A 20865-nucleotide genomic window follows, 5' to 3' on the forward strand; every position below is an offset into this window, starting at 1 on the left:
ATAAATGTTCCACACCCTCCACCAGTGTTTGCTTTCCTCCACCATTGTCTCAGGTGCTTCCCACTTTAAACTTGCCCCTTCCTATCTCTTCCACAGCTTAGTTGATCAATTCTCAGATTCTGTGTAACTTGGCCTTTCTTATTCCTTTACTATGCTTCTTTATATCTCATACCTGAATGATCATTCAACTCAGTGATATTTTTACCAAGAAGTCTGAGTGTTCATTACTAAAGATTTCACTCCACATGCATTTCTATGTTTGGAATAAGAAAAATGTATTTTTTACTGAGAATTTACCACTCAGTGATAGTGGTATTTCATTTCTCTTTTAAGATTTCATCAGCAGGATTTTGAAAGTGTTTCATTTCAAACCTCAAGTGGTTCCATTTTTACATTGAAAATCATTATCACATGTGGTAATTCCCCCCGAGAGTTAAATATTATTCTTTATCAGATCAACTGTTATATAATGTTTTATTTAATTGCTATGTAAAACATTCGAAACAATTTAATACATAGACATCTGTAAAAAAATAGACTTTCCAACACAACATTTATGAAGACAGCTATCTAAGAGTAGAACCATTATAGTTTTTCTCTATTTCAACTTTTATACTTAGGTAAAATACCTGCTTATTTATATCATTCTTCATGACATTTTTAAAGGGTGTATGAATTCCACTAATTTTTTCATGTAAGAGAGATTGAGACTTTAGTTTGTACTTTAGTTTATAAAGTATTTATATAGAAATAAACAATTTCAAAGAATTAATGAATCTGTGTTAATATCATCTTTGCATCAAGCTGATAAAAATCCTTGAGGGTTCTATTAATTAATAATTAATTAATTCAACATTAATTGTTGAATTGTATTATACATCATAGTAATCAAATAGTTTGATTAAAAATTATTAGCATTATATCATTCAATGATTGCAGTAAGTAATATTATGGGGAATAACACTAACTGATAACACAGTAGTGCTGCCTCCCATTGTTCATTGATTTGCTCGAGCAGGCACCAGTAACATCTCCATTGTGAGACTAGTTGTTACAGTTTTTGGCATATCACATATGTCACAGGTAGCTTGCCAGATTCTGCCATATGGGCGGGATACTTTTGGTAGCTTGCCGGGTTCTCCAGGTGGGATGGAGGAATCGAACCCGGGTACAAGGCCCTACCATTGTGCTATTGCTCCAGCTCCAGAACTAATAATTAAAACATACAAATGAAAGCAGAACAATAATACAGTAAACATGTTTTGTGCATATGTTTATATGTGTATAAGTATATGGATGTATGACATTGTTCAATGAATGTAACAGAGATATTTCTCTAAAATAATGTGCAGAATACATTTTGTATGCAACTGTGCCCGTTATCCATAGTTCCTCTACAAAGTTGACAATAAACATCATCTGCTTATTTTTTATCCCTTCAGTAAAGAGCCCAAATTAAAGTAATTATCCTAAATAACAATAATTTTATGTAAGTTGAATAACCAGAATGTTATTCATACGATTGTTGTGTTTTTCAAATAATTTGTCCACTAACTACTTATGCAAAATATTTGTCATGACATTGAATCACAAATTGCAGTTAAAATATAATACCAATCCTAACAGGACATTTTTAATTGTATCTTTTTAGGTCTCAGGGTGGTGAACTTTTTCTCTGAGTTTCTATCACACAAGCTTATGGTAAGTTTATAAAAATAATAATGCTCAATTTTAAAATTTGTTTTTCTTAATACTCTTGCTTGATACTATATACTATGATATAACACTAAATAGAACAGCTAGGGAAATTTGCATTAACTCAACCCTTTACCAGAAATTTTCATAAATATTGAATAGATTCTTGATATTTACTATCATAATACTTATGTTTGGGGATAGATTATAGGATTTAGTCACTTTATACATTTTTGATACTTTTATAACTGAATTTGAAGTCCTTGATCAGAAAAATAACAATTTATAGCACCGTATAAAGTTCTCTGAGCATGAATGACAATTTTATATGTTACTTATTTTACTGAGGTATATTTGATGTCAATGAATGGCGGCAATGAGTTATTGAAAGTAAATTTTATTTTATCACCTGTCAAGATTTATCAAATTTAGATTCTTTTGTGAAAGCTTGATCTTAGAGTTTTATAGCATTGAAAGAAAAATAAAAGAAAAATTATTTCTAATCTATTCTCTTTCTAAAGAGAAAGAGAATATCTATCTTTAGAAAGAGAATAGATTAGAAATAACCAGTAACATGTAAGGCAATTATTGGTCATTGTTTATTTACTGTTGAGGTCAAATGCACTTAATAATATTTGATGTATTTGAAATTACACTTATAATATATTTGATAAACATGCATACATATGTAACATGTATGTTGCATAAACAAGCATGTTACATGTGTACAGTATAAACAAATATTAAATGTATAAATACCTGGTATTAACATGTATTAACATCTGTAAATATGCTGTCATTAATTTTATTATTCTTATTTTAAAATTCTTTTCATTTGTAAAATTAACTGTGATATTTAGCTTATAATTGATGTAAAATGAAAATTGTATCATTTATAGAACACATTTTATATTTGAGAAAAATGAACAATAATTTTAACCATTTTAAAAAGAGATGAAATAGTATATGAAGGATAAGAAAAAGTAAATAAAATATGTCATTATTTAAATATATAAAAAGTTTTTAAAGATTTGGTCTTAAGCTTTAGATATTTATATTGTGCTGAATACTTAAAGGACATAATTATGTGTGTGTGAGAGAGAGAGCTGGAGGGACTTTAATTACTGGAAGCAGCGTAATTGAGATCAACCTTTGCATGGTCTTGCCACCATGACCAGTATAGTTTTTGTGTAGAGAACACAGTGAGAATAGCCACGAAGTAAACTCCAACTGCTAAGCACAATACTCATGGCACAACCATTTGTGATCTTGTGCTGCAACTAAGTATGAAATCTACAGTTCATGGAAAACATGCATGTGCTAGAATGATAACGAAGGCGTGTGACTCCTAGTAACCGTAGATAGCGGCAAAGGGGAGGGAAGAAAAGTAATTTTTTTAACTATTCAATTTTATCTATAAAAAATTAAATAAGTTGTAAGTTCTGATTATAATTTGGGCACAGTGCTGTTTTCTATGTGTAAACTGATATAATAAGCTTATGTGTTAGCTCTAAAATCTATAAAATGAGCTTAGCTGAAGAAGACCTTTCCGTGACAGGATTACCTAAAAACATTAGCTAAATATGATTACCTTAATAGGGTTCTGAAACCAAGAGTTAAAGTATTAAGGTGATATTCTTTCTACTTTTAAGTGATAATGTTTAGGGCTGGTGAGATAGTAAAGCGGGCAAGGGACTTACCTTGTTTAGAGTGACCTGGCATTTGATCCCAGGAACTTCAAGGAGTGGTAATGGCAGTGATAAGGGCAGAGATCCCTGAGCAGAGAGTCAGAAGAACTGAGTACTGCTGGATATGGCCCCCAAATATTCACATACGTACAAAGACAGACACACACAGATACACACACCATAGACTCAGACACACACATAATCAGTGATAATATTGAAATGAAACCTAAATTTAAACCATAATATTTGTTCCTCTCCAATCTCATAAAATTTTAACATGTCTCTTATTAATAAGATTGATTTTTAGGGTTCATAAAACCTGTATGTATTCTATGGTAATGACATTATTTTGATGACACTGAGCCTCTAAAATTGTAAATGTCAGTATATATTGTTTATCGTTCAAACACATAATTAAGTATAAGATTTTAAAATAATATTCATATGACCACTATATAAAAAATGTTCTCTCTGAGTCATTATAGTAATATTGCCTCTACTTGTAAAATTTTACTTTTTCATGAATTTATATTTCTTTATCATTAAGTGAAAAGGTCAGTTGTTCTCCTAATGTAATATTTTTGTTGTGGGGCACCCAAGTAGTGTCCAAGGGGCTCAGCGGGCACTACCAGTAATACTCAGCCAATTTATCTGTTCAGTGCAATGCTGGGGGTTTTGGGGCTCTGAAGTGCTAAGGGCCATCTGGGCTATCCAGTGATGTTTGAGTATCATCAGGGCTCTACCTAGTCTTGCTCAGGGGTCTCATGTGTGGTGCCATGAGTCTCAACTCATGATTTGGCCCAAATCATGCACCCTTGCTGAGTACCTCTGTACCCTCTCTAATGTTTACTTTAATCATTGTGAGTAAAATGTTAATTTTGGCTCACCATGCAGAATTGTTTTGAATACAGCGTCAGGAGAAGGTTGAAGATAAATTAATAAAATGTAATGTAGTTAGGGGCATTTATCATTTTATTTCTTTTGTTTTTAAGAAATAGGTGATGATGCATTTATTAAACTTGATATAAAATTTATTTTCTAAGGACATATAACATATGTACTCACTTGTGGCATTTACTTTAAGAGTTAATTAGTGGTAACAAACTTAAAGTAGTTTAATGCCTATGTATAATTGGTTACTGATTCTATCTTCTGGCATAAAGTCTTTGATAACTAGCCCTCAAGATTTAGCTGACTGCTTAAATAGTTTTTTTGATTAATAGTTTCTTCTCCTTGTAGCTACTCCCAATTCAGTGCTCAGGGGGCTTTCGAAGCAGTGCTTGGGAGATCACACAAGTGTTTCAAATCTAATCCAGTGCTTCATACATGCACGGTAATTGTCTAATCAATGAGCCCCATGCTGGCACAGTTTAAAAGTTTCTCAAAATGAACATTTTAGTTGCATTTCAAAGGCCTAAAGTTTTTGTTCAAATCAGACAGGTTGAGAAGTTTTTCTGTGATGTTTGTTTGTCTTCATTTTTAAAAAATGTACCACACATGCTAACTTTTCACAGAATTTTTGGAAATAATTTTGGTTAAAAGTTTGTAAATAAATAATTAAATAGACATTGTACTTTATCTGAAAGACTAACAGGAAAAGTATTAGACCTGGGAATATTAAAATATTTATTCACTACAGAAATATGTTCAAAGTAGAGAGTGAGCACACATTGCGAGAATACTGTACTGAAAACTAAGAGTTCATTTTGGAATTATGATTAGTGAAGAGGAAGAACATTTGGCTATATGAGTTATAAGCCATCCCAAAAATAACAGTAAGATTTATGAGCCATGCAAAATATGCCTGGCAATGTGATATATCTTTTACACTGATATTCACAATACTCTTCTGAGATTGGGATGCTTTCAGTAAAACAGAGATTTAAGACAAGGTACATGTTCAAGACTTTTAGAAAAATCTGTTTGAGGCTTCATAACCAAGAAAAGTGTGACAGAGTTGATAGATCCTATTGGATAGATATTAATCAAAAACTACAGAAGAGGCTAAGATAATAATGCCTAAGGGAGTCTGATGACATCCTTCCTCACAGGTCTAAAATTTGAGCTATGCTTTATAAATGGAAAATGAGGTTTTCTAGGTAGTAAAGGTAGATAAGTACAATGTTTCTATCTGGGAGCATAGCCTTCTGGCCTTTGATCATTTATAATATGTGAAAGTTGGACAATATGATTTATAAGGCTTTTGAGTTCTTTAATTTTATGATGTTGTGCAATTTATCTCTACAAAACTAAAGACATGCTTCTGGAATCCACGGCTTTTTAGTGTGGTATTTGAAATTATATTCATGAACCACTATCATAATAGAAAAAAATCATAAAGGTTTACAATTGAAGAAGTAGAAGGGAACACTGTCAGAGAATTTAAAAGGAAAGAAGTCATTTCTCTAAGTAATGTGTCATGTTCAAATCCTGGTTAAGACAGTTACTTTGTGGGTATCTCCCCTTCCCCCGAAGCAAAGAGCTTAAGATTTTATTATTTTATTTATTTATTTATTTATTGAATTTTTATTAGTGAAACACCATGAGGTACAGTTGTAGACTTACAAATTTTTGTGTTTGGGTTTCAGTCATACAATGATCAAGTACACATCCCTCCACCAGTGCCCATTTCCCACCACCACGGATGCCAGTATCCACCCCCCACCCCCCACCCCATCACCTCCATCCCTGCCACCCGCCTCTGTGACAGGGCATTCCCTTTTGTTCTCTCCCTCCTTTTGGGTGCTGTGGTTTGCAGTAGAGGACTGAGTGGCAATCATGTTCAGTCTATAATCTACTTTCAGCATGCATCTCCATCCTGGGAGGATCATCACAACACCCTTTACTTGGTGTTCCCTTCTCTATCTGAGATGCCTTTTCCCCCCAAAATGGGCAGCTGGCCTCTAGGTCATGGAGCAAACCTCTTGGTACTTATCTCAACTATTCTTGGGTATTAGTCTCCTATTCTGTTACTTTATATTCCACAGATGAATGCAATCTTTCTATGTCTGTCTCTCTCTTTCTGACTCATTTCACATAGCATGATTCTTTCCATAGTATCTTGATCATAGTAGTTCCAAGTTCAGCTATGGAAGGTTACAGTATTTGCTAAATGGTTATTTATTGCCTTAGGAATAATAATAATTACAATAGGAAAGACAATTGAGTGTGACTTGGAGGATGTCATTTGAAACCTTAACAATTTATTCAAAACACTGAGATTCATTTTTATGTGTTTTTGACACACTGATATATGTATATATTTGTACATATATGTATGTATATATATGCATGTATGTGTATCTACATATTTATTGATGTGCTGTGAATTGCAGTAGTGGGAATCATGGTTTCATACATACATCATTCCAATACCACTTCCAGTGCCAGAAAACCCACTTTTCTTCACCAAAGGCCACTCCCTTACAATGCCTTCCCCCCAAAAAAAAACTCAGTTCTATGAACTAAATCTCCAGTTCTATTGCTCTTAGCAATTTGTTGCTCCATTACTGTATATCTTTAAATCCCACATATGAGAGATCATTCGGCAGCTATTCCTTTCCTTCTGACTGATTTCACTCCGCATGACCACTATTTCCACCCATATAGCAGAAAAATAAAGTCGTGGTTTTACCTTTAAAGCTTTGTGGATTTTTACTGTACAAATATAAGCCAAAAATTCTTAATTTATTCATTAGTAATTGGGCATATATATTGCATTGAAAGATAGGTACAATAGGTGTGCATAGATCTTTTCAAATGAATATTTTTGTGTTTTTCATGGTAGATGCCAAGAAGTGGTATTGCTAGGTCAAATGGAAATTTCATTCTTACTTTGAAAAACTTAATATTGACTAAGTAATAAAAGTGCCTTTTCAAAAAATGAAAATTAAGTTTGTTTCAATAAAAGCAGTATCTCAGTAATGCAGTTTTAAATAATGCTAACAATTCAGATATAAATGTTCTTTTGAACATTGTATACAAAGTTAAAGAAATCATTCAAGAATATTTCATCTGCACATCTTTATATCAAGCAGAGGAAAAGAAAAAACTGGGGAAAAACACAAATTCACTTTAAGACTTTTGAGTATTCTTACTTTTATTAGATAATAAAACTATATCTAACAATAAGGTAAAGGTAAAGGCCCTCCCGTTGATCGTCGATTTGCTCGAGCGGGCCCAGTAACGTCTCCATTGGAGACTTTGTTGTTACTGTGTCTGGCATATCGAATACTCTCGGTAGCTTGCCGGGCTCTCCGAGAGGGGGGAGGAATCTAACAATATAATCTTTAAATATGGTATTGAAATGGTATAAATATCCCAGAAAAGAAACTAAAATATAGTTAGCTATATACTAAAATATCACTTATAAAATGAATTAGATAGATGTTAGAAAGTTCAGTGAAGAAATTATTCTTGAAACAAAAACATGAAAATGGAAAAATAGTGTGAGGAGAAAGTCATTATTGTCTATCCAATCAGTTCAGTGAAGAAATTACTCTTGAAACAAAAACATATAAAAATAGAAAAATAGTGTGAGGAGAAAGTCATTATTGTCTATCCAATCTTAGAATGATGTGAATTTAACTATTTGATAATGACTGACAGCATTTCTAGTCATAAACACGTTGCTATTAATGACTAATGACAAATAATCACAAGACGCATTTATTTTATTACTTGTCTTTGACTTTTCTCTTTAAACCATGAAGGTCTAGTTAAAATGATCATAACTATTTGCTAAAACTGTAGCCCTGTAGCACTGTCTTCCTGTTGTTCATTGATTTGCTCGAGCGGGCACCAGTAATGTCTCACAACAAATTGTGAGACTTGTTGTTACTGTTGTTGGCATATTAAATACACCAAGGGTAGCTTGCCAGGCTTTGTCATTCTGGCGAGATACTCTCGGTAGTTTGCCAGGCTCTCCGAGAGGGGCGGACGAATCAAACCCGGGTCAACCACATGAAAGGCAAACACCCTACCCACTCTGCTATCGCTTCAGCCCATGTGTATACAAATGTTTATAAACACAAAAATAGAGGTGGAGGCAGAGCAATGGTACAGCAAGTAGGGTATTTGCCTTGCATGTGGCCGACCCGGGTTCGATCACCAGCATCACATGTGGTCCCCCAAGCACCGCTAGGAGTAATTCCTGAGTGCAGATCCAGGAGTAACTCCTGAGTACTGCTGGGCATGACCCTAAAAGTAAAAAGTAAAGACCCTCCCGTTGATCATCGATTTGCTCGAGCGGGCCCAGCAATGTCCCCATTGGAGACTTTGTTGTTACTGTGTCTGGCATATCGAATACTCTCGGTAGCTTGCCGGGCTCTCCGAGAGGGGCAGAGGAATCGAACTCGGGTCGGCCATGTTGGCTGCATGCAAGGCAAAATATTTTTCTAAATCATTTGCTGAAATGATCACTAACCCTTCCACATCCTAGATTCTTCTGAAAGAAATCTCAGCGAGCAAAGGGATGATGAGCCACTCAAGACTAACACCTCAGAAAGTCTTAAAGAAAACAAATCTTTGTGTCAGAGATAGTACAGCAGGTAGGGTGCTTGCCTTGCTCATGGTCAACCCAGGTTTGCTCCCTGGCACCACATATGGTCCTCCAAGCTCTCCAGGAGTAATTCTTGGGTGCTACCAGAGTTGTTCCCACCCCACTGAAAAAAGAAAGAGAAAACAAGTCTTTGAAATAGGAGTTTAAGTTATCATTAGTCGAAGTATATTATAAAAATATAATTTAATTTGTTCTTAAATATTGTATTAGTCTTCATTTATCAGAATAATTATGACTCATATTTTCTGAGAGTTGGAATCTGGTAAGTGACAGATAATGATATTTTTTTTTCTCAAGTCAGAGTCATTAAATTTATTCAGAATAAAAATTATTTTAGAATACTGCTTATCTCTGACCCTCATTCATTCATTCATTCATTCAAAATCTGAGTCTCTATAGAAAATAGCTATGTACCTGAAGACTTACTCAAAATTCTAATACAATCTTAAGGAGTTAGCTTTATAAAATTGAATGTAGGACATTTATGTGTTTATCAATATTATCGTACCTATTATTAAAATTAGTCACATATCTAATGTATGCTATCTGCTATATAACGAACAATGTTATTCTTTTATAGAGGATAACAATAAGACATATTCATGCATATATCTACAAATTGAAACAAATACATTCATTTTTACAATGTCATTTTGCTTGTCATTTAAATGCTCAAATTTTCACAGGATAGTTAAACATTGTCTTAACAAATGAAAACATTTGCCTTTATTATTTCCTTTCCATATGACAATATGCTTCAACATTAAGATTTAAAAGAAAGAATAAGACGAAGGAGCCATATATTTAGTGGCAGGAAATGAGAAATAATTCAAAACATAGATCTCATCACAAAAGCAGAGTTAACTATGTAGGCACTGGCAAATGTTTTAGCAGGTTAATTTCTCCTACCATTACCAAGCTAAATTGTTAAATGAAATTAATTCCATTCCCTACTTTCTCTTTTCTTCTCTCAAATTTAGGAGATAGCTTGCCAGTTTTGATTAAGATTATCTTAGAAGAGAAATGTTGGAGCCTAAAAAACTGGGCAATTAAAGGTGTTTAAGCATAATGGTTTCGAGCGGTTGTGTGTTTTATCCTAAGCACATTTTCCAGATTAACACAGATTTCATGTCTGAAGGTGTAGTACAGGGAGTAAAGTGCTTGCCTTGCATGTTGCTGATCAGGGTTTGATCCTCAGAACAACATACAGTTCCCAAAGCCCTGCAAGAAGTGAACCCTGAGCACGAGTCAGGAGTAAGCCCTGGGTGCTGTCAGGTGTGGCCCCCCAAGCCCCCAGTAGAAAAAAAACAGACAAAAGGAAAAAATAAAATAAAGAAGACTTCAATTATTTTTCCATACAAGATATCTCATATGTGAGATCAGTAGAAAAGACCAGAATTGCCATTTAAGTCAAGCTTTCCAAGTGATACGGATGGGTTCATTACCACCTTTTAGGAAACTAATTTTATAAAGATATAGAATAATAAAGTGCTTTTATGTGAAAAAACAAAGTGTTCTGAGAAAAAATGAGGTCTATATAAGAGGTGCAGAATGTGAAGTAATAAAGTGGGGTGCAAGTCTTGAAGTATTTAGCTAAAATGAACCACTTATTAATTTATTTAGTATTTATAAAAATCTCCATGTGAGAGATTTTGACAGCCTGGACACATGACTTATATATATATCAATCCTGTTTGATCCCCAACATGAAGTGGTCCCCTGAGCATTGTCAATTGTGGTCTTTGTTGTATTTGAGCATCATTGAAGTGACCCTGGTGGTTCCTGACACCTCAGGGCACAACCAGCACAACATGCTCAGACCATAGCCAGAAATACAGGGTCCAGCTGGTCAAGGAGAGATCCCCAGGTTCCGCAAACACTGCTAGGAGCCCCTTCCCCTTTTTTTAGCATATGTCTATGAAAGATATTCTTTTTAGTTTTTTTGGTTATACCCAGTGGTGCTTGGGGCTTATTTCCACCTCTTCACTCAGAGGTCACTCCTACTGTAGGGGTCAGGGTTCAGGGGACCAATCTACCCAGGATGAGTATGTACAAGGCACTTTGCTTGGTGTACTATCTCTCTGGCCCACAAGAGATATTCTTGGTTTTATGTTTTGTTTTGCCTTGGATAGTTCACCTGTTGATGCTCAGGAATTACTCCTGCCTCTACACTCAGAAATTACTCCTAGCAGCATCCAAAGAACTATATTAGATGTTGGGGATTGGACCTGGGGTAGCCGTTACAAGGCACATGCACTACCTACTTTACTCTCACACCACTCTCCTCCGCCATATGAGAGGTATTTTTGCTGATGTTTCAAAGAAGAAAAATTTGGCTCAAAGATATTAATAACTTTTCCATATGTCTCCAATATATTAGATCTTAAGTATCAAATAACTTCCACTCTACTAATTGTGGTCAAAGGGATGGTAAAGCAGGGGGAACGTACCTAAGCAAATAACCCAGAGAACAACTAGCAAATATTTTGTTTATAGTTTTTCTTCTTCTAGTTCAAATATCAGTTTGACTTAGATATCAAATATCTTCAAATATCAAATGAAGATGAGGGAGGCAAAAGTTTGACAGCAGTACAATGTATTCAGACTCCCCATATGATGTCAAATTTTGTTCTTCACCCTGGAAAATAATGGCTACCAATTTTTTGTTGTTGTTGTTGTCATTAGTGCTCCCTGAAGGGTGTCGTGAATACAAAATTTGGCATTTTGTCTTTAGTACCTTGGATATACATATTGCCAGTAAATCTAGCTTTTAATGATTGTGCTTTTAATGATTTTCAGAAAATTTCATAGCAAAATCCCTTTTTTTGTGCTCAAATTTTTATTTGCATTCATGAACTGAGTAAACTTTCAATTACTTAGCCAATTATCATGAGTCCATTTGGGTTCATGGAACATTAGTTTAATTCATCTGTCTCTAAACTAAGAAACTTTAAAAATGGGCATTTTCTATTTCATGGATCCAAAACTGAGTTTTGAATGAGTCACTTTTTTTACTATTTTTTTGAGAATTTAAAGTCATTAAAAGGTTATTAACTAGGATAAATACATAATGTCTTCTCTGAGAAATGAGATAAATGCGCGCACACACACACACACACACACACACATACACACACGCATGCATTTACACTTTTGTTGTCAGAATGGACCCACAGCAAAATTTTATCTTGGATAGTATACTTTTACCTCCTGGAATTCCTTATTTCCTTTTCCTCTTCTTTGCTATTAGGTCCTATGTTATCACTGCCCAATGATTACCATTTTGAATGAAAGTCATTCAAGTGTGATCTCTCGCAAGAGTATTTACATTTTAATTGAAAAATCTGAAAACACACAAAAAGTCCTTCAAGTCCTTTAAAGGGGCTTAAGGGGCTTGGGATATATTAGAGAGGTTAAGGCACTTGCCCTGCATGCAATAGATCCTTGCTTAAGTCACCAGCACCCTGTTGGCCACCCACCCCTCCTCACTCCACCTGTCCCTTGCACCACGAGGGGGCATTTCTGACCATAGAGTAAGCAAAAGCCCCTGTCCATCATGGCATATGTCCAAACTGAAAAAAAGTTTTTTGCATACATAAAAGGTAAAGGCCCTCCCATTGTTTGTCGATTTGCTCGAGCGGGCCCAGTAACGTCTCCATTGGAGACTTTGTTGTTACTGTGTTTGGCATATCGAATACTCTCGGTAGCTTGCCGGGCTCTCCGAGAGGGGCGGAGGAATCGAACTCGGGTCGGCCATGTTGGCTGCATGCAAGGCAAACGCCCTACCGCTGTGCTATCGCTCCAGCATACATAAAAAGGGTTTTTATCATGCACTAAAGAAAACATAATCTGATATTATTACACCAAGATTCAGTAATAATATTTTCGACTATCTAATGGAAAATACTCAGACACAATATTTTACAAAACAAAATATTACCTTTTATTATATCCTGTTGACTTTCGAATCCTAAATAAATGTAACTGAATTCTGCTCAACTCCTCTGCCCCTCTCAGAGAGCCTGGCAAGCTACTGAGAGTATCCTGCCTACACAGCAAAGCCTGGCAAGCTACCTATGACATATTTGATATGCCAAAAACTGTAACAAGTCTCACAATGGAGACGTTACTGGTGCCCACTCGAGCAAATCGATGAACAGCGGGAGTGCTAGTGCTAGAATGTAATACTGTATTTAACCTTTCTAGCAACTATGAGCCTATCTGTTATGCAATTCAGCATGGACTGCTCCAAATTCTCCTAGTATTATTTTTGAAAACTGAAACTAACACAAGTAATATAAAATCTATGGTGATTGGTGATTACATGATCCTGTACACCAAGCTGGACAATAAGGAGAAATGGAATAAGAATTCTGATAGACATTTTCAATTAATAGTTTTGAAAAGCTGGTTGAGTAATATTTACTTAAATACTTAACTCAATCCTTTAGCCAGAATCCACATGAACTATCGGTTATTTGCAGCTTGGATAGATTGTTGCTATCTACCTAGCTCACCCATAATTCTGATTAAATAAATTATCTATCCTTTAATCCATCAGGCTTAGCTTTTGATACTTACTCTATGTTATTGCTACACTATAGTCTTCTCCCTGTTCCCAATATGTCAGAAACAAGTAATTTAGTTGCTAACACTTTTCTATTTGTCTAAAGGCAAACTTATCTACCTCTAAAAAATTCTGTATGTTATCGTTCTCTCTTTTTTGATCTACTATGAAGAACTGGAGGAATCAAGATTAGACTTTTATCGATTTGACTTGTTGATAATGAGTGGTAGGAAAAGAAGTAAGTTCATAGGGGAAAAAAAGCTTTAAAACATATTTAAGCGGACTAAAGTCTTTCAACAGAATATACTTGATTCTGGTAGAAATAAAATAGATGGGATTTTATTGTAAAGCTGAGCAGAATCCAACTTCTTATATGTCAGCTTTACATGACAGATTATTAATAAACTGCCACTGTTATCATTGTCTGATACCAATCTTAGTGACTGCCTTTTTTGAACTTGAAACTCTAATGTGTTTTTTAAAAAGTAATCTTTGCGAACTGCTTTTTTCTTTTGAATATATTTTATCTGTTCTGTTCTTTTTCCAAACTGTCATTTAATTAGTGGTAAATTTCATTATACTAATAATTCCCAGGATACTAGAATACCATGTGACTTGCATAGATAGAGGCTTTGTTTGGGGCAAATTGTTTTGATTTGATGAAGAGAAGACTGAATAAAAATTCAAATGAAGATTTACTTTGTGCATGTTACCTAATAACTGAGAAATTGAAAAAAAATATTTCTTAATTATTTTCTCCAACATGCATTTGCTTTTTATCTTTCCTGTTTCCTGTTGCTGATGTAGAAATCCATTTTTTACTGTCCATATCTTGATTGATTAAACAACACACTTCAAATATCTGCATAAGACAGGCATGATGCTCATGTTGGACTATTAATAATTTGTGAAATATTTATAGTCTGGGAGGCTTTATAGGGTCCAAGGTCATCCTCCAGCTGCAATGTGTCATCACCTGGGAAGATTTCTTGTCTCTTTGTGAAAACTGTAGCTATACATCAGAGAGAAATTAAGAGCTTCTTTATGATAAATTTATTATTGGTTTAAGGAACTTAGTATCAGATGATAAGTAAAGCAAGCATGAAAATGTCATACAAAGGACATAGCATTTTTTAAAAGTCCTGTTAAATAAACTGATAGTAGAATATAAGTAAAAGGTAATATTCTCATTGATGTGATTGAATGTTACTATCAAATATTTTCACTAGTGTCACAAAGCTAAATATAGAGCCTTCATAAACACAGTCATGTATTCATTGTTACTAACTGAGCTCTTATTGAGTTCTACTCTATTGAATTATTTTAAATATATAGGATTTTTGTATATTTTTGTTGTTGTTAGATAAAGGGGCCTTTTAAGTAGTACTCAGGAGGACAGGGGCCCCTCCCAACAATTGTCTGCCAGCCAGGGTCGTCACTCAATGCAAGGCCCAAAGATGAAGATGCAGTGGCATGTGGTGCTAGAGTTACTTAAGTCACTCTGACAATGCTCGAGGCCTCCCAGGCTTCATCTGGCAATACTTAAAGGCAATACTTAAATATAGTACCTACGATAAAATTGAGATTCAACAGTTTTCAAGGACGTGTTTTCATCCAGTGCTATTCCCTCTACTCCAGTCTTTGTATTTTGAAATAAAATTGAGATAGATTAAAGATGAGCTAGTAGATTTAGGAAGCAATTCTCTGATATTCAAAATAACTTCTTATACGTCATTTATTTTCTAAGTTCTGCATTTGTTCAGATACAAAACAAGAAGGATATGCACTGTGAATTCTAATCCTTTCAAGCATATGTTTTATTTGTTTTAGAAAGTAGAAAAGATTATTGGAAAGTATAAGAGGAAGGAAAAGGGACATTTCAAATTTAGTTGCCTATCCTTAATTATGTGTATTTTGTTCTTTGAGATACTTTTAGCCATAACTAGCAGAAATGCTGCTTTAAAGAAACCTCCAGGAAGGGATGATTATCATATATAGCAAGAAGCTGAGTAACTATAAAATTCCAGGAGTGATTAATTCATTGACTTCCTATGATAAAAGAAGTCAGTTCTTTCCCTAATTGTATTATTTCCCAGGTCATAGGCTTGTTTATAGTTTCAATATACACTGTGTCTACTATTAGACCAGGGTTCATTTCTAGACAAAAGATGCCATAGAAGAAAATGATCTTTACATAATGTGTCTATTAAGATTAAGGAAACTATTTTGAAAAGTTGCACCTGACTACCAGCTACTAGCAAATATGCAATCACAACTCATTCCTCAGACGTGTAATATGTTCCAGACTGAAAGACCCAAGTACTGTTGACTTAGAGAACTGCCATGTTTACCTGATACCTAAAAATGCTGAGAATGCATTCTCCTTCTACAGACATTCAGGGTTTCACAGAGAAGGATGGAAATCTTAAAAATGCCACTTATCTTTTTTTTTTTTCCCCTTTATTTTATTTTATTTTTTTAAAGTTGTAGATTTACAATTTTTTGTGCTTTGGTTTCAATTATACAATGATCAGATACCCATCCCTCCACCAGTGCCCATTTTCCACCACCATGGATAATATCCCTCCCACCCCCATCTCCCCATCCCCCCGTCTCTGTGGCAGGGCAATCCCCTGTGTTCTCTCTCTCCTTTTGGGTGTTGTGGTCTGCAAAAGAGGCATTGAGTGGCAAACATGTTCAGTCCATAGTCTACTTTCGACATGCATCTCCCCTCCTGGGAGGATCCTCCAAACATCCTTTATTTGGTGCTCCCTTCTCTATCTGAATAGCCCTTTCCTCTAGGATACCCGGCTGGCCTCTAAGTTATGGAGTAATCTTCCTGGTGCTGATCTCAGCTATTCTTGGGTATTAATCTCATACTTTGTTACTTTATATCCCCCAGATGAATGCAATCTTTCTATGTCTATCCCTCTCTTTCTGACTCATTTCGCTTAGCATGATACTTTCCATATTGTACCACTTGTATGTAAATTTCATGACTTCATCTTTTCTAAGAGCTACATAGTACTCCATTGTGTAGATGTACCAAAGTAAGAAGCTTCTGCACCTCCAAAGAAACAGTGACCAAAATACAAAGACAGTCTACAGAATGGGAAAGGATATTCACCGAATACACATCTGACAAGGGGTTGATATCCAGGATATACAAAATACTGGTTAAACTCCACAAGAAGAAAACATCCAACCCCATCCAAAAATGGGGCAATGAAATGAACAGAAACTTTCTCAAAGAAGAAATCCGAATGGCAAAAAAGCACATGAGAAAATGCTCTACATCATTAATCATCAGGGAGATGCAGATCAAAACCACAATGAGATACCATCTCACACCTCAGAGACTGGCCCACATTCAAAAGAACAAAAGCAACCGATGCTGGCGTGGATGTGGCGAGAAAGGGACACTCCTACACTGTTGGTGGGAATGTCCACTGGTTCAGCCCTTCTGGAAAACAGTATGGACGATTCTCAAAAAATTAGAAATTGAGCTCCCATTTGACCCAGCAATACCACTCCTGGGAATATATCCCAGAGAGGCAAAAATGTATATTCGAAGTGACATCTGCACTTGTTTGTTCATTGCAGCCCTCTTTACAATAGCCAGAAACTGGAAGAAACCTGAATGCCCAAGAACAGATGACTGGTTAAAAATGCCACTTATCTTAAAGGAAACAATGTTCTTTGCCAGGCATTCAATGGTATTGATTATGCACATTATGTTCTGATTGTACTTTACATTCTTTCTGGATGACCTCTACCAGCCCCAACCAGAACAAATAGAAAAAAAAAAGGCTAAATATATTTTAGAAGTAAAAGTCTCCTAGTATAAGCACATCACATTAAACAGATAATCATCTACTGCCTAGGCCATTCTTATTGTTTTAATTCATATCCTTTATCAAAATTACTTAGTGGCTCCTAAGTTTTAAAGCAACAGTTTAATAATGCACAGAATAAATATTTGACTTTTCCTTAAGTTACACACACCTCTGTTCCAATCCACACCTTCAAACAGATGCCATTTGCTTTCAAGCTGCTGCTTTTACAGAAGCTGTTTTTAAAGAAGCACATCTTTAGCAACATTCTCTTCCCCATCTCTTGCCAAACATTGCATCCTGAACATCTCCCTTGTGCCTGATTGGCCAATATATATTTAATTAAAAGAAACAGAGTACTTCCTTCATTCCTAAGGTTTTACTTAGCTCTAATTTCATTGATAGATTTCACTTTCCCTGTGAAAGATAGCTTGGTCCTTGGGAAACTTATTGCTCTTTCATTTCCTCATTGGGTTTCAACCATATTTAACTATTTTATATGCAGATATTTATAGTGAAAGTGTATTTGTTTACTTTCTCTGTGTGTATTTTATTTATATTGATAGGGTCCTTACTTTTAGTTTTGGCTCTGTGATACCTAAATTAGTGTGAACAATTCATTGTGCAGTAACCAAAAATGTAGATAGGCATTTATTTAACCATGACAAATAATATACCTCAGGAATAAACATTTCTCCATTTTATCCACTACACAAATATCAAATTGTTTACCTAATTACAAAATTTGATGTATCAGGGACCTCCACAAAATATAAGTAGTATTGATAGATTGAAATATAACCTTTCTTTAAATATGTGTAATCTTTGAAATGCTGATACATCTGTATTCAATGTCATAAAAAAAAATCCAGGCTTGAGGTCAAGGCTTAATGCACTGTCTTGCATCGAGGTAACCATAGTTTGATACATAGAGCTGTAGATGGGTCCTCCAGCTTCACTAGGAACAAGGCCTGAGGTCAGAGCAAGGAGTTGTCCCTGAGTATTTCAGTGTGGATAACCTACTCCACCTCACCTCCAAAAAGAAGAGAAAGATTTGTTCATCAAAACATAACATTTAGGTAATATTATGTCTAGAAATAAATTTCCTGAAGGAATTATCTTGTTTATCTGAGTACTCTAGGCAATTCATTTTATTCTCTAAGGTATTGAATACTTAATCAAGAAGGATAGGTTATAAAAAATAGAGAATAATACATGAGACATAATATTTTGTCTCCAATACCATTGGTAATTGTGTTTTTGAGTATTAACTTGACCCCAGTCTACATTCAAAAAATCAAATAAATATAATTCTTATGGTTATATTATTATAATTTTTTCTCATATATCACCCATTTTGAAAAGGTTAACCTTGGAAAATTATTCGCATCTTTAACAATTCACTTAAGTAGACATTTTGCTCTTCAAAATATCAGTTTGCCTTTGTGGTACATTTATCAATGTAACTATTAGTAGGTTATGATTATTTTTAGAAAAATATTGTGGAAAAATAATCCAAGATTATATCATGGTGAAGGAAAAAAAAACCTACAGAATGAAAAAGACCTAAGAGCAAAGATTTGAGTTATCCAAATGAGGAGATAACAATTATGTTATTCATTCTGTGTCCACTATAGTTTGTTTATAAACCTATCTGGTTTCCTACTATAGATGACATCACCGACCATGGTGTTTAGGGAAGGTTATTTTGTCATTTTCATTTATCTTGTTTCTATTTCATTTTCATGACTCTAACACAGAAAGTCTTCAGAACATAGGAAGTGAGTTGGCGTTTAACAGTTTTTCACCAACAACATTTATTTCTTTAAAATAACTGAACAAAAGAATGGATTGTGTGTAAGTTTCTAGGAATATGTTATGGTAGAAAAATATTTTTATTTAAAAATTAGCCTATAGTTCTTGATGTATGTGGAGATTGAAGTACTTTCTTTGTATTTCTTATATCTAGCAGTATTTTTTTAAATCTTTATAAAAACTTTGGCAATGTTAGTAAGTTTAGAAAAGAAAGAAAAAGTATAATATCCACATTCATTCTATGATCCTAAAGTCCTTATGTAAAATACCAATGTGGAATGTTCATACTTCCTAGCCAGCATATGGATTTACCTGTATTACTAACGTGTGTCAAAGGCATTCTTCTCAATTAAAACTCAAATAGTTTCTCTTACGAGAAATGTTCCTCATTTATACACAGACTTTATACACAATTTTTAAAATTATAAAGATGAAATAGTGCATGCTATTTTATTCAGAATGATATTTAAGTACAATGGATCTAGGTAAAATTTGGTGAGCTTATAAATAATTGTTTACAGTGGCAAAAAGAGAAAAAAACAGTAAAATTAATTTACAGTTGCAAAATTAGATCATCATTTATACTTTATGATTATTTACCATTATTGCTAAGAAGTTTAATTAATACATTTAAGTTTTTCAGGTTGTTTATTGTATTGAGTTACATAAGACAGATTGTAAAAGAAAATGCAACTTTGAAGTATAAGCTAGAAGCCTGCATTTTATTCATTTCATTTTTATTAAACAAGTACTACATGTTCTTTAATATGTTAGCTTTAGGTTAGCTGCAAAAGAAATAGGTAATGCAAGCATTTATTTGCTTAGCTTAAACTTCTGAAAGCAGATGATAAACATAGTTTTAATAATTAAAATTTAAATTTGAACTGCATGATTTATTTCTATGTGCACAAAATCCAAAAGGTTTGGTTTTCTGAGGTCCATAGATAGGGAACACTCATTATTGAGACAGAAAAATTTGAATAGCATACTAATACAAGCATACCTAAATACCTAAATATTGCGACATTTAAAAGTCTTTTTAGAAAGTAGTTTGTTCAGAAGACACGTAATTTTTGTAGTTTTATATTCATCCTAAAAAGTTAGTTGTATGCACCTGAGACAAGCTGAGAGATGAATATTTCCTTTTATGTCTGTAGGTCTATTTGTTGTATGTTGTTGGTCTATTGTTTCCTTTTTTAATTTTTTTCCTCAGTGATTTTACACATTGTTAAAAGTAAAAAACCCAGGCTACTATTAGATTGCTATTTATTTCTCCTTTTCATTGTGTCCGAATTTCTTTTACCCCTATGTTGGGAATATAAATATTTACATTTGCTGTATCTTCCTGGTTAACTGATACTTTTTACAATAAATAGTGTAACAAACTTTTACCCTTTGACCTTAGGTAGTTTAAAGTCTACTCGGTCTGATATATGTGTAGGTGATGACTGCTTTGTGTTTTTCTTTGGATTAAAATACTTTTTCCTCTCCTTGTAATTTCAGACTACGCCTGTGCTTAAAGCAGGAATAGATCTTATTAATCTGGAGAGATAATACAGGGGCTTAGCTGCTTGCCTTGCATACAAACCCCTTTCTGTCCTTCACATTTGAACCTCCACCACCACCAAGAGTACACCTTGATCACTACTGGTATGGTTCCCAAACAAACAAAAGTGGGAATTCTTTGCATGTAGCATATTGTTAAAT

At 34.3% G+C, this 20865-nt stretch overlaps 1 protein-coding gene across 4 annotated transcripts in view; it reads left to right on the forward strand.

Annotated features, from left to right (window-relative positions):
* Nucleotides 1–20865, forward strand: part of PTPRD (protein tyrosine phosphatase receptor type D) — a 1654013-nt gene that overhangs the window by 381830 nt on the left and 1251318 nt on the right. For all 4 annotated transcript variants that reach the window (XM_056130610.1, XM_056130612.1, XM_056130611.1 and 1 more), the window contains exon 4: nt 1652–1701. The gene's annotated coding sequence lies outside the window, so the exon portion shown is untranslated. The remainder of the gene's footprint in view (nt 1–1651; nt 1702–20865) is intronic.

Source organism: Sorex fumeus, unplaced genomic scaffold (assembly GCF_029834395.1).
Source record: "Sorex fumeus unplaced genomic scaffold, SorFum_2.1 ptg000079l, whole genome shotgun sequence".
In the NCBI taxonomy this organism is placed as follows: Eukaryota; Metazoa; Chordata; class Mammalia; order Eulipotyphla; family Soricidae; genus Sorex; species Sorex fumeus.